Raw genomic sequence first — 20,139 nt, 5'->3', positions numbered from 1 at the left:
TTAAGGATACAGTGTTGCTGCAGTTGCAACATAGATCGTAGCTGCGGCTCCCCTGAAACTTTCATAAGCCAAGGATACGACCAAATACAAATGGAATTTAGTGGTCAATTTGAACAATGGCCAATGACAAAGCTCATCTCTGTAAATCTAGGGAGTGACCGTTTAGAAGTAAACTGATCCCATTCTTAATCTGATATTTCGAATGGAAAAGGAGGGTACTACCCACCACCCCAGAGAAGGGAGAAAGGCACTGCCAATAAGGAGAAACTTGAGAAAACAGGTGACCCCTCACTACAGATTTTAGATAGTACAAATCAAGAGAATTCACTCCTATTATTGGGAGATGAAGATGTCAGTCAAGAAACACAACAGCTGGGAGTTCCTGTTGTGGCTCAGTGGTAATGAATCAGACTAGAATCCATGAGGACGTGGGTTTGATCCCTGGCCTCACTCAGTGGGTGAAGGATCTGGCATTGCCATGAGCTGTGGTGTAGGAAGGCAATTGCAGCTGATTAGACTGCTAGCCTGGGAACTTCCATATGCTGCAGTGCAGCCTTAAAAAGCAAAGCAAAAAAAAAAAAAAAAAAAAAAGGCAAAATGAAACACAATAGCTAAAAGCAATAGGCCGTCCCTGTGGATTATGTAGATGGGTTTGGTCAAAATGACTTTCTGGCCCAAGACAGAGCCACCCAGCCCAGGGTGCCTGTCAGCAAATCAAAACTTAAGCAACTTTCACATCTCTGTAAACGCTCCCTTTAAACTAGATATGCAGTATATCCAGACAGCCAATCAAGAAATGCCAAGGCAACTTGGGTTTTCTCGCCCCAAACAAGGGTGAGTCTGTGGCCCCAGGCAACTGATATCTTCTGTTATTCTCTCTCTCTTTTTTTTCTCTTTATTCTTGATCCTATAAAAGCTTCCTGGAGTTCCTGCTGTGGCGTGGTGGGTTAAGAATCCGATGGCAGTGGCTCAGGTCACTGCAGATGTGCAGGTTTGATCTCCGGCCCAGTACAGTGGGTTAAAAGATCCTACATAGGTCACATCTGCAGCTCAGATTCAATCTCTGGCCAGGGAACTTCCATGTGCCATGGGCTTGGCCATAAGAAGAACCAGAACCAGAAGAAGAGTAAGAACAAGAAAAAAGTTCTTGCCTTCCACCTCGTTTTCAGTTCTCTGAAAGGAGACTGTCCACTTCATGAACTGTTAACTAAAATTTGCTTGCGTCACTTAAATTGCCTTCTTTTTTTTTTTTTTGCTATTTCTTGGGCCGCTCCCGCGGCACATGGAGGTTCCCAGGCTAGGGGTCGAATCGGAGCTGTAGCCACCGGCCTACACCAGAGCCACAGCAACGCGGGTTCTGAGCCGAGACTACAACCTACACCACAGCTCACAGCAACGCCGGATCGTTAACCCACTGAGCAAGGCCAGGGACCAAACCCGCAACCTCATGGTTCCTAGTCGGATTCGTTCACCACTGCCCCACAACGGGAACTCCTAAATTGCCTTCTTTAATCATTTTTTTTAACAAAGTATAAGAGGAAGAGGTAGACAAGGAGACATGTCCTGGAGCTGCTCCCTCCAGCTGCACAGAACCTAGAATACTAAACTCAGCTCTACTGGAGACAACACCAGCCATGGACCACAGTGAGCCTAGGTGCTCCTCTCATAGTCACCCCAGAGTGTCACCCACACTGACTCAGACAGGGGGGACACAGTTATATTTTCCATGAACTTGAATTCTGTGAATTCAAGCCTTGCTGTACTCACAATATTTGAAAGAGCATTGAACTGATTTGACACAATGATGTGGGGCTGGAGGGTACAAGGACGGACCTGAACAGACAAGCAGGGTGTCCCAGACGGTGTCTGCAGATTGGAATGGGAAGGTGCGTGGAATCTGGGAAGACACGTATGGATTGAGGGCAGAGGGCTCTGTTGATGAACTGGTGGTACCCACAGGGAGACTTCCACTGGGAAATACTCTTCCTGGGATTCTGGGGAAAGCCAGTTTGGAAAGCCCGTCAAAGTGTTTTCTAAATTAGTCTGATGGCCTCAAGAGAGCAAAGCAGCTCCATGGGGGGTGGGAAGTCCTGGAATAACTTAATATCCAGGGTGACAGCTTGGAGACACCACACCTCTATGGGGTGGCTGGTTCTTATTAGGGGCTGATGCTTCAGCCAGCAAGCCAGAGTCATTACCATAAGGAATAGTCCACAGCATGGCTGGGGATGATGAAGGGCCGGAGAGCACTGAGGTGTGCAATTCTAGAGAGAACTAAGCCTGAAGCTTCTGTTTTCCTATGTGGAACCAGAAAAGCCTGACCGGAGGAAAGGGAGAGGCTTGATGTTGTCACTGCCCCAGTCACCTTTATCAAGAACCTAGTAGCTTCAACTTAATGGAGTACCCACCATGTGCAATTCATATGTCAGGATCAGCAACATTATATTTCACTTTCACAATGACAGCCTAGTCCTTGTCAACTCTGTTTGTAACTCAGGAAGCTGTGATGGCTGAGGCTGAGTGGCCAGCCCAGAGGAGACTAGCCCCCTTTAGTAAGTGGAAGAGGGGGCATTTCCCTGTAGGTGTCTCTGACACCAATATCTGAAGTCCACATTCTTCACCTACGTGTTTAAAAATAAAACTATGGATCATGACAGTTTGGAGGGTGTGTTATGAATTTCCCTTCTTCAAATATTCATCGTAGCTTTCCTTTTAATTGTCCCAAATGGAAACAGGCCAGCTGTTCCAAGAGGAGCATGGATAAACAGTTGATGGTACTTTCAAACAATGAAAAATTACCGAGTGATAAAAGTACAGATATACAGAACTGTGGATGAATCTCAAAATATTATTCTGAGTCAGGGAAGCATTCCTCATGCAAGAGTGTGTGTGGTGTGGTTCCAATTATAAGACACTCGAGATGACACAAATGTGATCTGTGACGGAAAAACATAAAACAAGGATAGAGTCTAGTAGGGTAGGGATGGGACTGACCAGGAAGGAACTTTGTGGGGCGATGGTAATTATCTCTCTCTCTCTCTTTTTTTTTTGTTTTTTGTTTTTTGTTTTGCTTTTTTGGGCCACACCTGCAGCATATGGAAGTTCCCAAGCTAGGGATCCAATCAGAACTGCAGCTGCCAGCCTAGACCATAGACACACCAATGCGGGATCCAAGCCAAATCTGTGACCTAGGACACAGCAAACGGCAATGCAGGATCCCCAACCCACTGAGTGAGGGCAGGGATCGAATCTGCATCCTCATGGATACTAGTCAGAGTCATTGCTGTTGAAGCACAATGGCAACTCCAAATCTCAGAGACTTAAAAAAAAAAAAAATCTAACAAGAGGCAAAGACTCTATGCACACCGGAATTTGGATTTCTGTTTTTCTGGGGAGGGAACATGAACAGGGGTGGCAGCTGTGTGCAGAGGAAAACACATTACGGAATATGATGACGACCATTCCTTGTCTCACAGGACAGGGGTGAGACGTTATTGATGCCCTTTTGAGTGAGGAGGAAGCGGAAGCTCATAGGAGGAAAGTGATATGTCCAAACACACAGCAACTCAGCCTTTGAGTTAGCATGGAAATCTAAGAATCTGGTCCGGGGTTCTCTCCCATATTTTGGAAATCTGAGGTTCACCATATCCCTCAGAGTTTTCAGATTTCAAATGACAGATGACGGGATCCAAAATGAGGCAAATGAAAAAGAACTCCAACTAAGGAAATGGCCAGATCAAGAAGGAGAGAAGAGAGGAAGATGCTTGATGCCAGAGAAGGCAAGATACAAATGCCAACATTCCACCAAGTGTAGCCGCCTCCATGCAGATGCAGCCAGAAACACAGGGGAGCCAAAACTCTACAGCAAGCAGCTCATTTCCTCATTACATCTGCAGGAGGTACAGTTTAAGTCTAAAGCATTCTCTTTGCCACCCAGAGTGTGCAAGGAGACTTTTTCAGAAGAACTGGGAAAAAAAAAAAAAAAAAAAAAAAACTATAACATTTAGAATGGATGAGGAATAAGGTCCTACTGTACAGCCCAGGGAACTATATCCAGTCTCTTGGGATAGAACATGATGGAAGATAATATAAGAAAAGGAATGTGTGTGTATATTTACGCGTGTGTGTGTGTGTGTGTGTGACTGGCTCATTTTGCTGTACAGCAGAAATTGGCTCAACATTGTAAATCAAGTATACTTTAATAAAAAAAATTTTTTTAAGAAGAACTAGTTGTTGAGATGGAGATGCCCAGCTTCCCAGACCATTTTCATCACATGAGCATGGTTAATGGTCCCCGGCATTATTAAGGCTCCCCAACGGCTATTCATTGAAACTAGTCAATGCTCTTAGCTTTCCTGCCAGTGCTGGCAACCTTGCCCTAAATTAGTGACTAGAATAATTCTTTATGGTCAAAAGTGAGATGATTACAGGAGCTGGTTGGTGATACAAAGGGGCTGAAGAGCTGGACAAACTGAAAAAATGCACAGATTGCTAAAGCCAACTGGTTGGCGCCAACAAAATATGGATGTAGTATTGTCTGATCTGCTTTTCCAATGAAAGAAAAAATCCAGTCTTACATGAAATCTGTACATGCATCAGAGATTAGTTCAAAGACACACACCTGTAGGTATACTTGAACATTTTCTGGCCAACTGTCCCATGTGTGGGTCAATGTCAACCCAAGGACCTGTGCGTGCAAACTGTCATCTCTTCTTGAGAAACATGTCATATACACTCTGTGAGACTTAGTTGTCTTCACAATGACACTACCTCACAAACCAAACCACAAAGCAGCAGCTCAAAACAACAGTCATTTTTCTCGAATGTTGCCTGAGGGTCTTTCGCAATGATTTTTTTAATCAATTTTTCTTAATTTATTATTGAAACAGCCTTGCAGAATGAGCTCCCTGAAAAGAGCAACCCTGTCCTCTTACCACCGTAGGCTCATTATCTAGAACAGCACTTAGTAGTAGGTGCTGAATATTTGTTGAAAAACGAAATACGTACATGCCTCTGTGATTTTAAGTACAAATTTTTTTTCCCCAGGGAAAAATACATTTTCAGCATAAATGCTGATCCCATCCCATTTTCTCCCCCTTTTAAAGGGAGAAACACTGAATTTACTAACAGCGCTATCGCAAGAGGAAACAGGAATGATGTCAACATTTACCTTCTTTCACACGTTCTGAACGTTTACAGAGAATTTTTCCCAGCAGAGGTATTTTAGCCGAAACTGCTCCAAAAAGAAAGTCTAGGATGAAGTCTGAGATGAGTGGTTGCCTTTGACAGCATGATCTCCAGGTTTGGACTGAGGAACAGAGACATGAGGGGGAGAGTGAGCATGCGGTGTGTTATCAGATTGACCATCAAAGAGACAGTGGTTGCCAGACCAGGGGACCTTCTGGAAGACCTCATGGGGTCAGGGCAAAGCCATCGCTGGAGAGAAGAATGGGGAAGGATTGATGTGTTGGCTCCAGCCCTGTGGTCATTCAAGCGTTTCCCATGAGACACTTCCTCTCCCACATTTCCGAGAACCGTGCACCTGAATGCCAAGTGGTCCCTTCAAGGAGAGAAACTTTGAGGTAGAAAGTAGTACACATACACACTACATGCCTGAACTTAGAAATGGTCAGATTGCGCCTGGATGGATCCAGGCGAAGCCTGTGCCGAACTGATCCTCATGTCCGTGCCTGGAATGAGTTGAACTTGGCAGGACTGGAAGTAGTGCCCCAAAGGTATCCAATCCACAAATGCCTTGTGCTATAAAATGAACGTCCCCTAAATAAAATATTGGGGGGAGGTTTGGAGGAAACTAGGATAATCTTTTTTGTAATATAATGATTATTTTTTTGTTTTCATTATAGTCAGTTTACAATGTTCTGTTAATTTTGTACTCTACAGCAAGGTGACCCAGTTACACATACAAGTATACATTCTTTTTTCTCACATTATCATGCTCCATCATAAGTGAATAGACAGTTCCCAGAGCTACACAGCAGGATCTCATTGCTTATCTATAATCTTTGATTAATTTTTTTTTTTTTTTTTTGCTTTTTAGGGCTACACCTGCAGCATATGGAAGTTTCCAGGCTAGGGGGTCAAATCAGAGCTGTAGCTGCCGGCCTACACCACAGCCACAGCCATGCCAGATCCTTACCCCACTGAGTGAGGCCAGGGATCAAACCCACATCCTCATGGGTACTAGGCGGATTCGTTTCCAATGCACCTCAACAGGAACTCCCAGGATAATCTTAATTTAGAAGTAGAAGTCTACATATTTCCGAGCATCATCTTACAAATCTCAAAAATATGAATACCGGAGTTTCCGTTGTGGCTCCCATTGTGGTTCAGGTTAAAGAACCCGACTAGTATCTGTGAGGATGCAGGTCTGATCCCTTGCCTCGCTCAGCAGGTTAAGGATCTGGCATTGCTGAAAACTGCAGCATAGGTCACAGATGAGGCTCGGATCTAGTGTTGCTGCGGCTGTGGAGCAGGCCTGTAGCTGCAGCTCTAATTCCACCCCTAGCCTGGGAACGTCCATATGCCACAAGTGCGGCTGTAAAAAGAAGAAAGAAAATCACTAAGATTCTGGAAAGACTCCCAGTTTGTCTCAACCTTTTTGCTGTTAGTGTAAATTAGACTGACACAGACCATCACTGATGTTCAAACATTTCAAATTATGGGCAGGATCCCGGTGTGAAAAATCACCTGTAAACTGGCAGTAGATAGACAATGGACTGATGTTCTAAGGATTGATGTTGCTAACAAGAGATGGTTCCAGATTTCTCGAGCTGGGTCGTTCCTCAGTGCACTCTGACAACATTTGTAGCTAATCACAAACTTTGCTTTAACATCAGTTCTCGGCCATCCCCGGTACCCAGGACGGCATGGGAAGGGACGACCTGGACAAAAGCATCTCTGCTGATGGAAGAACATCAGCCAGGTAGAGCTGCCCAAAGCAAGTGCTAGTATTGGCTGAGTTATGCCAAAAGGCTCATACTTGCTTTAGATGGAGTAGTGAGACAGCCCTCTCTGAAAAGAAATCAAGCTCAGACCAAAAGACTAGAAAGAACCAGCCAGGTTGCAGAATGGGGCAAAGAACATGACAGCTTTGCCACACTTTTACCAATACTTTGAGTTTTCTCATTTAACAATGTGTTTCCCGAGTCAATAACCCCCAGGGGGGAAAAATGGTAGTTGTCTTTGTTTTGTTACTCTTTTTTCATTATTGGTTCAACAGACCATCCTTGCACATTTTCTCTGTTGTAAATAAACATTTCATTTTCCGAAACTCAATAGCTTTTATTCAATGTGGAGAATTAAATTTTCGTATAGCTTTGAATAAACATGGCATAAAGGTTAGAATGTTTAAAGCACACACAAAAGCAAGAACTAATAAATAATTAGTTGATAAAAATTTATCCTAAATTTTTTCTTTCTCTCTTTTTTCTTTATATAGCTACACCTGTGGCATATGGAGGTTCCAGGCCAGGGGTCTAAAGGAGTTGCAGCTGCCAACCTACACCACAGCCATGGCCACACCGGATCCGAGCTGCATCTATAATCTATGCTGCAGCTTGCCAAAATGTCAGATCCTTAACCAACCTCTTGAGGCCAGGGATCGAACCCACACCCTCATAAACACTATCTCAGGTTCTTAATCTGCTGGGCCACAATGGGAACTCCCTTTTTGCATTTTTTAAATTTGTATTGAAGTAGAGTTGATTTACAATGTTGCGATGATTTCTGCTGTACAACAGAGTGAGTCGGTTGTTTGAGTAGACACATTCATTCCTTTTTTGAGTTTTGACTGAAGGAGCATGTAGCAAGAAATTCAGATTGTCAAAAAGGTGCAAAGGAGAAAAATAAAACTCTTTTCTCTTCTGCCAATCTTCAGATGCAACTTCTATTTCTAGTTTATTATTAACTAAGCGAGAGCTTTCTCGCATCTTTTTTTTTTCACTTAATAACATACCTTAGAGATTGATTCAGATCAGTCGAGTTATACACTGATGCTTTTCCCTTTCTGCACACTAACCCATTTTTAAGGCAGACCACCATTTACCGAAGGAGTTCTCTTTAAATAAGCATTCAGTTGCCTTTGAAAGTGTAAATGATGCTACAGTGAGTGTCCCTGTAGAGAAGCTTTGCTCGAGTAGGCTACAGGCTGTGTCCCTAACAATGGGATTTCTGAGTGAACAAGGGTGTTTCTTTGAAAAATACTAATGGATGTCAAATTGTCCTTCAACATGATGGTACCAATTTCAAGTCCCAAAAACCAGGTGGAGAGAGCCTTCTTTAGTACACGATGGTCAACACTTTTCTTTATCCAGAACTTGGATCCTTATATAACTGTTGGATGAAAATCGACATAGTTTTTCTGAGTTAAGTACCTGTTCGATGCTTTAAGCTGTTTTGTAGATTATTATTAAATTTTTTTCTTCTGTCAGATGACTATTTTTTTTAATATTTGACAGAAGTGGCATTTTATTTTATTTTTTATAATGATTTTTATTTTTTCTGTTATAGCTGACTTACAGTGTTGTGTCAATTTTCTACTGTATAGCAAGGTGACCCAGTTACACATACATGTATAATACACTCTTTTTTCATAAGTGACTAGAAACGGTTCCTAGTCCTAAGCAGCAGGATCTCCTTGGTTATCCATTCCAAAGGCAATAGTCTGCATCTATTAACCCCAAGTTCCCAATCCATACCGCTCCCTCCCCCTCTCTCTTGGCAACTACAAGTCTGTTCTCCAAAAAAATATGGAACACTTCACGAATTTGCCTGTCATCCTTGCACCGGGGCCATGCCAATCTTCTCTGTATCATTCCAATTTTAGTATATGTGATGCGGAAGCGAGCACTATTTTTTTTATATTGAATTGTTAGTGGTTTTCTTACTGATATTTTAGCTAATATTTAGTTCTTAATAATGAAATCAGCCCTTTCATCTCATATTTGCATGTGACAGTCACTTGAATGCACTCAGTTAAAGGATATGATCACCTCACTCAAGCCCATTCTGCAGCCCTTCTGATTTACAAGTTTTATGTCAAGAGTCAGCCAGTTATGAATCAATGGGTCAAATCCATCTGACCACCCACCTTTTTAAATTTTTAAACATTTATTTACTTATTTATTTACTTACTTGTCTTTTTATGGCCTCATTCAGGGCATATGGAGGTTCCCAGGCTAGGGGTCAAATCAGAGCTACAGTGGCCAGCCTACGCCAGAGCCAGAGCAACACCAGATCTAAGCCTTGTCTGCAACCTACACCTCAGCTCATGGCAATGCCAGATCCTTAACCCACTGAGCGAGGTCAGGGATCGAACCTGCGTCCTCATGGATGCTAGTCGGGTTCACTAACCACTGAGCCACGACGGGAACTCCCCATTTATTTCTTTATTTATTTGGAGTTTTTTTAGGACCCCACCCACGGCATATGGAAGTTCCCAGGCTAGGGGTTGAATCAGAGCTGCAGTTGCCCGTCTCTGCCACAGCAAAGTGGGATCCAAGCCACCTCTGCAACCTACACCACATCTCTCTGCAACACTGGATCCTTAACCCACTGATCGAGGCCTGAGATCAAACCCACATCCTCATGGATATTAGTTGGATTCAATTTCCCTGAGCCACTAATCGAACTCCCCTTACCTCCCGCCCCCCCCCCCCCCAGCTTTTTTTAAAATGGCAGCACCTGCAACAGATCAAGTTCCCAGTCAGGGACTGGATCCGAGCCACCATTGCAACCTAATCCAGGGATCAAACCTGCACCTCCACAGCGACCCAAGCCACTGCAGTTGGATTCTTAACCCACTACACAACATTAGAAACTGCTGAACACCTGTCTTTTGACAGCCTGGAAACTAAATTTTTTTAGTATTACCTTTTTTAATGCTTGAAGAAAATCAAAAGAAGAGAAATACTTCAGGACATATGTCATTCAAATTGAAACATCCATCAATAAAGTTTTATTGGAATGATAGCCACGTCTGTTCCCGTGTTGTCTCCAGCTGCTTTCCTGCTACAAGCACAGAGTTAAATAGCTGCCATGTAGACCGTATGGCTCCCAAAGCCTAAAAAGTATGGCTTTCTGGCCTTTTACAGTGTATGTTACTGGAGAGAGGAATATAAAAGCGAGCTTGGTACTTTTTCTAGTTGAGTAGGAATTGTAGATGGACTCAGTTTCAAAACGTTTCTAGGGAGACATTACCTATTGGTCAAGCTGAAGACAAATGATAAAACTCATCGCCACCCAGGTCTAGGATTAACTCTTTCTGTCCTTTCTTTTCATTGTTCTAGAAATTTTCATACATGGAAAGTTTTAAAATAATCTGTTTTGAGACAAACCTGAACGTGCATTAAAACACAGTATAGTCATCTTGCGGGAAATCTCCTATTGACTTAAATACAAAGTCTTCCAATTAACTTTCTCACTTTTATTTTATTTTAATTTTTTGTCTTTTCTGTCTTTTTAGGGCCGCTCCTGCGGCATATGGAGGTTCCCAGGCTAGGGGCCTAATAGGAGCTGTAGCTGCCGGCCTATGCCAGAGCCACAGCAATGCCAGATCCGAGCCGCGTCTGCGACCTACACCACAGCTTTCTCACTTTTAGATGTCTTTCTTCCTCAGGATGTTCCCCTAACTTACCAAGATGAAAATTTTCTTTGATTAAGGACATTTTTTTTCTTTTTTTCCTTTTCAGGGCCCCACCCACGGCATATGGAAGTCTAGGGGTCTAATCAGAGCTGCAGCCGCCAGCCTACACCACAGCCACGGCAACACAAGATCTGAGCCACATCTGCGGCCTATACTGAAGCTCGAGGCAATGCTAGATACTTAACCCACAGCAACATGGGATCTGAGCTGCATCTGCAGCGGTTTGTGGCAGTGCCAGATCCTTAACTTCCTAAGCAAGGCCAGAGATCAAACCCACCTCCTCACAGAGACAACGTCAGGTTCTTAACCCACTGAGCCACATTAGGAACTCTGATTAAGGAAATATTTGTGAGGAAGAAATCCGTCTTATTCACCACAATCTGAAGATATTTTCAGAAATCTAGATTTTTAAAAAAAAAAAGTTTTGTCTTCTGATGTGCAACTAAGGGTCTTTTTCAATGGATGTTTTCCAAAATAATATTTTTACTTTGATATTAGAAAAGGAACTGTCCACAGTGACAAAACATAAGATCTACCATCTCTGAATCTCTGCCTTTGAAACAAACACAATGGGGAATTCCCGTTGTGGCTCAATGGGTTAGGGACTCGACTAGTATCCATGAGGACGTGAGTTCGATCCCCGGCCTCATCAGTGGGTTAAAGATCCAGTGTTGCCACGAGCTATGGTGTGGGTCACAGACGCAGCTAGGATGCCGCGTTGCTGTGGCTGTGGCGCAGGCCAGCAGCTGTAGCTCTGATTTGACCCCTAGCCTGGGACCCTCCATATGCTGCAGGTGCAGCCCTAAAAAGGCGAAGGAAGGAAGAGAGGGAGGGAAGGAGGAAGGGAGGATGGAAGGAGGAGAGAAAGAAAGAAAAGAAATAGACACAATGGATTCAATATTTTAAACAAATGTCTGGAAAAGAGGTAATAAAATGCCACAGACCTATGAATTTAATGCACTTTCCGTGTAGGCTGCCATTAGTATATTGAGATGTGAATCCTCACCTGGTTACTCTGATTATTACCATCTAGACACTGTTTCACAGCAATTTACTCTATGTGAAGAGGAAAAGCAAAACACATCATTCAGGTACTTTCTCACCTCTATCACCTTCCCAACCCTCAGGAAAGGTTTCCTCAAGAAACAGTTTTTACATTGCTTTTTAAAATTCTATTAGCGTTTTCTCTTCCTCTCTGAGAAAGACATTTTCTGCTCCTTCGGACAAAGCTTGCTCCCTGTCACTGAGTTATGTAGAAATAATATCTTTACAATGGCAAAATGGAAGACTGTCACAGGTTTCTAACCTTACTGTTTAAGAGAATAATGAACAGTTTAATATTTTTAACTTTGAGATTTTGTGATTGTTTTAAGGAAGTGTCTGGAATAATGGATCTTTTTGGTTTTTGGGTATTGTTTTTTTTTTTTTGTCTTTTCTAGGGCTGCACCCACAGCATATGGAGGTTCCCAGGCTAGGGGTCAAATCAGAGCTACAGCTGCAGGCCTACGCCAGAGCCACAGCAACGCCAGATCTGAGCCGTATCTGCTACCTACACCACAGCTCATGGCAACACCGAATCCTTAGCCCACTGATCGAGGACAGGGATCGAACCTGCAACCTCATGGTTCCTAGTTGGATTCGTTAACCACCGAGCCATGATGGGAACTCCCGGAATAATGCATCTTAAAGGAGAATGAAGAAACTTTGAAAAGCATCCTTCCATGGGCTCCCATCAAGTAAAATTTCAGAAAAAAAAAATTTCCAAAAAGAACTGGCAGAGAAGCACCTTATTAGAAACAACAAAAATACTTTTATTCCCTGTTATCAAGTCTTATATCTTTCCTCTCTGCATGAACTCACTATAGTGAACCATGAATACTGGCATCTTGTCGGATTTGGTTATTGGTGATTCAGGAACTAGTTTAGGCGTTGTATTCATATTCATATTTATTGTTTTACTGATACTCCAATATGTTTAGCTTAGGGAAATTTGTCTGTATTTTTAAAATTCCAAGGATAGTTTTGGTATTGTTCCTGAAATGAGTCTATGGTACATGAAATTACTGTTTATCAATAACCTTCCACTCGCTCCACAGAAGAGGCATACTTTGCACCTTATTGATCATTGACCTTGGCTACATGAAGTCCTCCAGCCTCATGTGGATGGAGGCCGCTTCCCCATCCCCTGCCTTTGGGCTCTGCCATGTGATGGGCTTTAACCAATGGGCTGTGAGCAGGTGTGATGTAAGCAGGCCTGAAACAGGTTGTGGTGACTGGGAGCCATGAGGCTTGGCTCCAAGCTATAAGTTGGGTTCACTGCCTTGATTCAAATGATGTTCAAAGACTGGAATGTTCCAGGAGACCATAGGAAAGGTCAAGGCTTTCTCCAGTCATCCAATATTTATCATGAGATAGTTAATGGTGAAAAGAAAGAGTAGCTCTGAATCTCTGGGTAAGCTCCACAAAGAGAAAAGCAAGGGCCTCCCATTCCATGAGTGGAAGGAGAGTGAGAACAGAGCTGGAGTATTCAGAACCAAATCCTGGCTCTGAGCTGGAGGTTTGAGAGAACTTGTGAAATTATTGCAGGTGCGTCCATTTCCACACCTGGAAAATGGTGAAAGTAATAATACCTGCTTAATAAATGGATCTGAGGATGAAATACATTGATGCAAATAAAATGATTAGAATGGGGTTGGCATTGAATGCACACTTAATAAAGAGCAGCTTTGTTGTTATCATTATGAATTAGAGGCTTAATTAGTCATCCAAGAGGACTTCACCTATATTAAAGGAACGTGTGTGAACATTTGAGTAGCAGAGAAGTTTAAACACGATTTCAATAAGATGCATGAAAAGGCTTATATGCTCCTAATACGAGTGGAATATTTGAACACCAACTGCAGTCTGCTTGAAAAAAAGAGTCAAAGGTAATAAAGACACACTGCCATGCCCGTGTCTTGCACGTGGTGGGGGTGACGTTCCGAGAGAGAAAGAAAACACATCCTTATGCTCTCGAACCAATTGGTTTGTTCTGGACCACTATTCAGGCATCTGCAAACAAGATGAGCAGTTTTTCAAAACACTGAAAGTGGAGCAAACACATGGCAGGCAGCCAGCTCTGCTATGTGTTGGACAGACATTAGGCCATGTGTCCCTGTGCATGATTTATCTCGAGGAAGGCATCTGCAGGAATGACTGACACGTCATAATCTGCCCCCAGTGACTCTTCAGATGCCCAAAAGTGACGCCCGATGCACGGGGTGATTGGCTGGCATGGATTTCCACCATTGATTTCTTTCTATTCCATTACATCATTATGAGCACAGGCTAAATGTCCCCAGAATTCTTTCCCCAGGGACTGCAGATGAAGATTTTGGAAGTTTTCATTTTCAAACTAGCAGCATCTGGAGGAAAAGGTAAATGACATACAGATGTTGATGTCCCCTGCCCCATGAAAATAGAAATGTAATGCATTTCCAATCCAAATGCCAATGAGATTGTATGTGTGTAGAGACTATTTTGATAATTTTATTTAATAAATGTATTTGCATAAGAAAAGCCAAGACTATTTAGGGGGAAAAAAAAGACATAAAAGAAAAATATTCCCTGCGGTATGTCAAAATGTACCGGAAAATTATGATAATAGTAATTAAGAGAGAATTGTGTTGAAATAAGGATAAATAGTTCTTTGGAACAAAACGGGGCATCTAGGACCAGAGCCGTGTATGCACTGATCTAGGGTAGAGCTACTGGTGTATGTGCACCATACCTTCTTCTCTCCTCGTACCTACAAGATGAATAAAATTCTCAAGCTCCCTTGCAATTCCGTTGGGAACATGCAACTGGGTTTTGCCTATGGAACATGGTGGAAGCCACCCAAGGCGTGCCTAGGCTTAGCACTTTTGCCTTCAACCCTCCAGCCCATTTCTGTTCCATAGCATCCTCCTTGAAGGCCATCTCTTCGTCTCCTGCAAATGGCATGACTTCAACATAGGCAGGTGTCCCGTGACCAACCTCAGACTGTGCTGCACGTTGCAAACACAAGTTTATTGTGTCATGCTGACGATTTGATTTTCAAAGCTTCTGGGCTACAAGACCACGCCATTGCCTATCTTGACTGATACAGATATAAAACATGTAATAAAGATCACGATAGCATTTACCATGAATAAGGAAAGAATAGATGACTCAAGAGATGGTGTTCAAATAATTAGCCGTCCCTTTGAAAATGAGACAATGTGAGATAGAAACGGACGACCAATCACAAAAATTAATTCCGTTGGTTTCACGCAATAGAAATGTATTCATTCCTCCCAGTGCCGTCAGAGAGAGGTCTAACGACCACGAAACACGTTGGAAAATGCTAGTTAAATGTCAAATTAAAAATACAGATTTTACTTATTTATTTGGCTGTGCCCGCAGCATGCGAAAGTTCCTGGACCAGGGATCAAACCCGAGCCACAGCAGTGACAACCCCAAATTCTTAACCATTAGGTCACCACGGGGCATTGCTGCAGGCTTCAGTGTAGGTCACAGATGCGGTTCTGATACTGCATTGCTGTGGCTGCGGCACAGGCAGATTCAAAACCTAGCCGGGAATTTCTATAAGCTACAGGAGTGGCCCTAAAAAGAAAAAAAAAAAAAAAGAAAGAAAGAAAGACAAAGTAACTAGAAAGAAAAAAAACATATATGCAAGGGGTCAGGAACTCTCATCCGTGGTGTATTAGTCTCCTGTTGCTGCTGTAAAAAAATAACCACAAACTCTGCGCCTTACACAACACAAATTGGCCATCGCACAGCTCTGGAGGTCAGAAGTCCAAAATCAGTCTCAGTAAGTTAAGAGAAAGGTTGCATTCTTTTTGGAAGGGCTAGGAGAAAACCCATTTCCTTGCCTTTCCTAGAAGCTAGAGGCACCTCATCCCTTGGCTTGTGGCCTCATATCACTTTGACCTCTACTCCTCTCATGACCTCTCCTTCTCTGAACTCTCTGCCTCACTTTCATAAGGGACCTTGTCTTTTTAAGCATCCACTCCATAATTCAGGATAATTTTCCATCTCAACATCCTTGATCATTATTCAAAATAGCCAAGAACTGGAAACAACCTAAATGTCCACTGACAGGTGACTGGATTAAGAAGATATAGTACATTTACACAATGGAATACTATTCAGCCATAAAAATGACAAAAATAATGCCATTGGCAGCAACATGGCTGCAATTAGAAGATCTCATATGAAGTAAAGTAAGTCAGGAAAAGAAAGACAAATATTATATGATATCACTTATGGGTGGAAACTAAATGTAGCACAGATGGACCAATCTGCAGAACAGAAAAAGACTCACAGACATGGAGCACAGAATCGTGGTTGCCAAAAAGGAAGGGGAGGGAGTGGGATGGACAGGGAGTTTTGGTATTAGTAGATGCCAACTATTCCACTTAGAATGCATAAGCAATGAGGTCCTGCTGTAGAGCACAGGGAATTGTGTCTAGTCTCTTGGGACAGACCAGGATAGGGGATGATGCGAGAAAGGGAATACACACACACACACACACACACACACACACACACACACATATTTACATGTATATATGAATGACTGGGTCACTTGGCCGTACAGCATAAATTGACGCAATATTGTAAATCAATTACACTTTAAATAAAAATACCAAAAAAAAATACACACACAAGAAATATCCTTGATCACATCCGCAAAGTCTCTTTCACCACCTAAGGTAACATATTCCCAGGTTCCAGAGATGAGGACATGGCAACCTTAGGACTGCTGATTCTCAACTTACACAGTAGGCTAGATTCACTCACTAAGTGGCCAACACGACACACATGTGCTCTAGAAAAATTCAAAAATCTTAGGCTCTTGAAACCAGAATCACTTAACAAATACTCACAATTAAAAATGCTAAGTTTGCAGTAACAGGGTATCTACCCTGGTACAAACATAAGCACTTTAAGGTAAATAAAAGAAATGGAAGAGGAAGTTCCCATCATGGCTCAGTGGTTAACAAATTCGACTAATATATATATATATATTTTTTTTTTTTTTTTTGGTCTTTTTGCCTTTTCTAGAGCTGCTCCCACGCCATATGGAGGTTCCCAGGCCAGGGGTCTAATTGGAGCTGTAGCCGCTGGCCTACGCCAGAGCCACAGCAACGTGGGATCTGAGCTGCATCTGCAACCTACACCACAGCTCAAGGCAACACCGGATCCTTAACCCACTGAACAAGGCCAGGGATCAAACCTGCAACCTCATGGTTCCTAGTCAGATTCATTAACCACTGCGCCACGATGGGAACTCCGATTTCATATATTTTTATTTATTTTATTTATTTTTGGACCAGTTTGTTTTTAAGAATATACACTTGTATACATATATTTTATATACCTATAATGTATGAGTTTTATTTTATTTTTTAATTGAAGTATTGTTGATTTACAACGTTGTGTTAGTTTCTGGTGTATATCAAAGTGATTCAGTTTATATATGTATATATATAAAATCTAAATCAGTTTATATATGTATATATATAAAACCTAAAAATTTTTTAGGTTCTTTTCCATTATTATTTGTTATATTTGTTATATTCCATTATACTGAATATAGTTCACAGTACTATATAGTAAATCCTTTTTGTTTACCTATTTTATAAATAGCATGTATCTGTTAATCCTAAAGTCTTAATTATCTACCCCCACCTTTCCCCTTTGGTAACCATAAGTTTGTTTTCTATGTCTATGAAGCTATTTCTGGTTTTGTAGATAAGTTCATTTTTATCACTTTTTTATATATTCCACATATAAGTGATATCATATGATATTTGTCTTTATCTGTCATACTTACTTCACTTAGTATGAATATCTCTCATCACTTAGTTGCTGCAAATGGCATTATTTCATTCTCTTTTCTGGCTACTAGTCCATGGTATATAGGTACCACACCTTCTTTATCCATTCCTCTGTCAATGGACATTTAGCTTGTTTGCTTATTTTGGCTCTTGTGAATAGTGCTGCTATGAACATTGTGGTGCATGGGTCTTTCTGCATTCGAGTTTTCTCCAGAAGTTCTTTATCTTGGGGAAGGGACAGGGAGGAACTGGTACCTGGCTACAGATGCAAGAACAAATAAATGCTCCAGACATAAAGATAAACATGGATGTCTGGCTGTGCTTTTTCTCTATGTCCTTTCTAAGTCTAGATCCTTATACTGATTTCTGCAATTAACTACCACCACAGGGGAAGAAAAGTGAAATAGATAATATACATTCTTCAGGACAGACTCTGATTTCCAGGTGGTTCTTCTGGGCAGGTGCAACGGGCTAATATTTATGGCTGGTTAAGTAAATTTACTGCCATAGGCCTGCAGTGAGCAGAGAATGACCACATCTCAACATAAAAAAAAACATTTATTCCACTCTACCAATAGGACTAAGCCCACTAAGCAGTGAATCTTCTGCTGCAAGACAAGTGTGGTGCCACGAATTTCACCTCCTGAATTGTCCCCCTGGAACTTTACAGCACATTTCTCTTTTTTATTTTATTTTATCTTTGTCTTTTTAGGGCCGCACCCACAGCATATGGAGGTTCCCAGGTTAGGGGTCCAATCAGAGCTGCAGCTGCAGGTCTACACTGCAGCCACAGCAACGCGGGATCTGAGCTGCCTCTGTGAACTACACCACAGCTCATGGCAACACTGGATCCTTAACCCTCTAGCGAGGCCAGGGATCGAACTCATATCCTCATGGAAACTAGTTGGGTTCATTACTAATGAGCCACAACAGGAACTTCGCATTTCTCTTTTTTAAATTTCACTGTTTTTAGTCCTTGAGACGACATTCAATGTTGCCCTTTTGTCTTTCTGCTTCTACCCTTTCAAATACATTATCTTCATGTTCCCTTTTAGATACCACTTAGCCACGAGACACATATTTAGTTGGTTTAATCTTCTTTCGTAAATCAACTTCTTCAGAATCTTGAGTAATATGCTATTCTTTTTTATTTTGGCTGCACCCATGGCACACAGATGTTCCTGAGCCAGGACTCAAACCCAGGCAACAGCAGCGACTGACCCATTGCAGTAACACCAGTGAACCTGCTGAGCCACCAGGGAATTTCTCTTCTTTTCATTTTTAATTATTTTTTTCTTTCTTCTACAAACCCCTTCCAATTTGTGTGTGGTTCTCTGATAATAAGGGGTCAGGAATGAAATGCATTTTTCCAGCTTCTCCTTCTTTGGTGAGGCTGAGATGAGCACACCCTTACCCATAGCTCTTTGCCACAGATCCCAAGACACCAAGAAATGCCAGATCAGGGAGTTCCCACTGTGCCTCAGCACTAACAAACCTGACTAGCATCCATGAGGTTGTGGGTTCCATCCTTGGCCTCGCTCAGTGGGTTAAGCATCCAGTGTTGCTGTGAGCTGTGGTGCAGGTCGAAGACATGGCCCCAATCCTGCATTGCTGTGGCTTTGGTGTAGGCCAGCAGCTGTAGCTCCAATTCAACCCCTAGCCTGAGAACTTCCATATGCCATGGGTACAGCCTTAAAATGGCAAAAGAAAGAAGGAAGGAAGGAAGGAAGGAAGGAAGGAAGGAAGGAAGGAAGGAAGGAAGGAAGGAAGGAAGGAAGGAAGGAAGGGAGGAAGGAAGGAAGGAAAGAAGGAAGGAAAGAAGGAAAGAGAAAGAAATGCCAGATCAGGATGGTCCCTTTTCTGATACAGCCACCATGGAAATTGATCTCTTCAGTACCCAGACACCCTGAAGTCCCTTTGAAAGCACACGAGGCCCTTGTCCCTTCCAATCACCCATTTTGCACATCACCATTCTCACAGGTACCCTTTAAGGTGCAAATTTTTCTACATGCTGTTTCCCTTTTTTGGCTCCTCTTTCTCTTAATTCTTGCCAGAGTCTGGCAGGAGGTCCAAAGGAGATGACAAGACATTTTACTACCGTTCCTCTTAGCTGGCTGGGTGAAGGACAGATGAGGATTGGATTTACTTAGGGAAGAGTTTCAGGGGCTGCAGGGGAGACAGTTATGGTGACTTCCTTAAAAGAGCAGTTCATTTCTCACCCTGTGTGAGCGACCTAGCACTCAGGGGATTGTTCAGTGGTGATGGGGTTTGGGGTCCTTATAGCTGCATGCCCCTTACTGTTGTGTCCAGGCCAGCTCCCTTCCACATCCTCATTCTAACCAGCACAAAGGAGGCAGCAAGTCTTGTGGGCTTATCTCCTTTTTATGGCACTTTTAAAAAAATATTATTGGAGTAGAGTTGACTTACAATATTGTGGTAGTTTCAGGTGTACAATAAAGTGATTCAGTTATACATAGACATACATCCATTCTTTTTTTCAGATTCTTTTCCCTTAAAGGTTATTCCTGCCCCCTACAGTAGGTCTTTGTTACTTATCTATTTTATATACAGTAGTGTGTACATGTTAATCCCAAACTCCTAATTTATCCCTCC

At 42.4% G+C, this 20,139-nt stretch overlaps 1 protein-coding gene and 1 non-coding gene across 4 annotated transcripts in view; both read right to left on the bottom strand.

The window, feature by feature from the left end:
* Positions 1 to 20,139, bottom strand: part of TMEM132D (transmembrane protein 132D) — a 771,513-nt gene that overhangs the window by 445,291 nt on the left and 306,083 nt on the right. The window lies entirely within an intron of this gene.
* LOC146396527 (U6 spliceosomal RNA) lies at positions 8,763 to 8,869 on the bottom strand. The gene has a single exon (XR_014828595.1). It is a non-coding gene; the product is annotated as a U6 spliceosomal RNA (small nuclear RNA).

The sequence above is a fragment of the Sus scrofa genome, chromosome 14, assembly GCF_054392235.1.
Source record: "Sus scrofa isolate SSC_HxYL_T2T_F1_AM1 chromosome 14, Sscrofa_HxYL_maternal_Yorkshire_Landrace_v2.0, whole genome shotgun sequence".
Classification (NCBI taxonomy): Eukaryota; Metazoa; Chordata; class Mammalia; order Artiodactyla; family Suidae; genus Sus; species Sus scrofa.
This window is presented reverse-complemented; position numbering and strand designations above follow the sequence as displayed.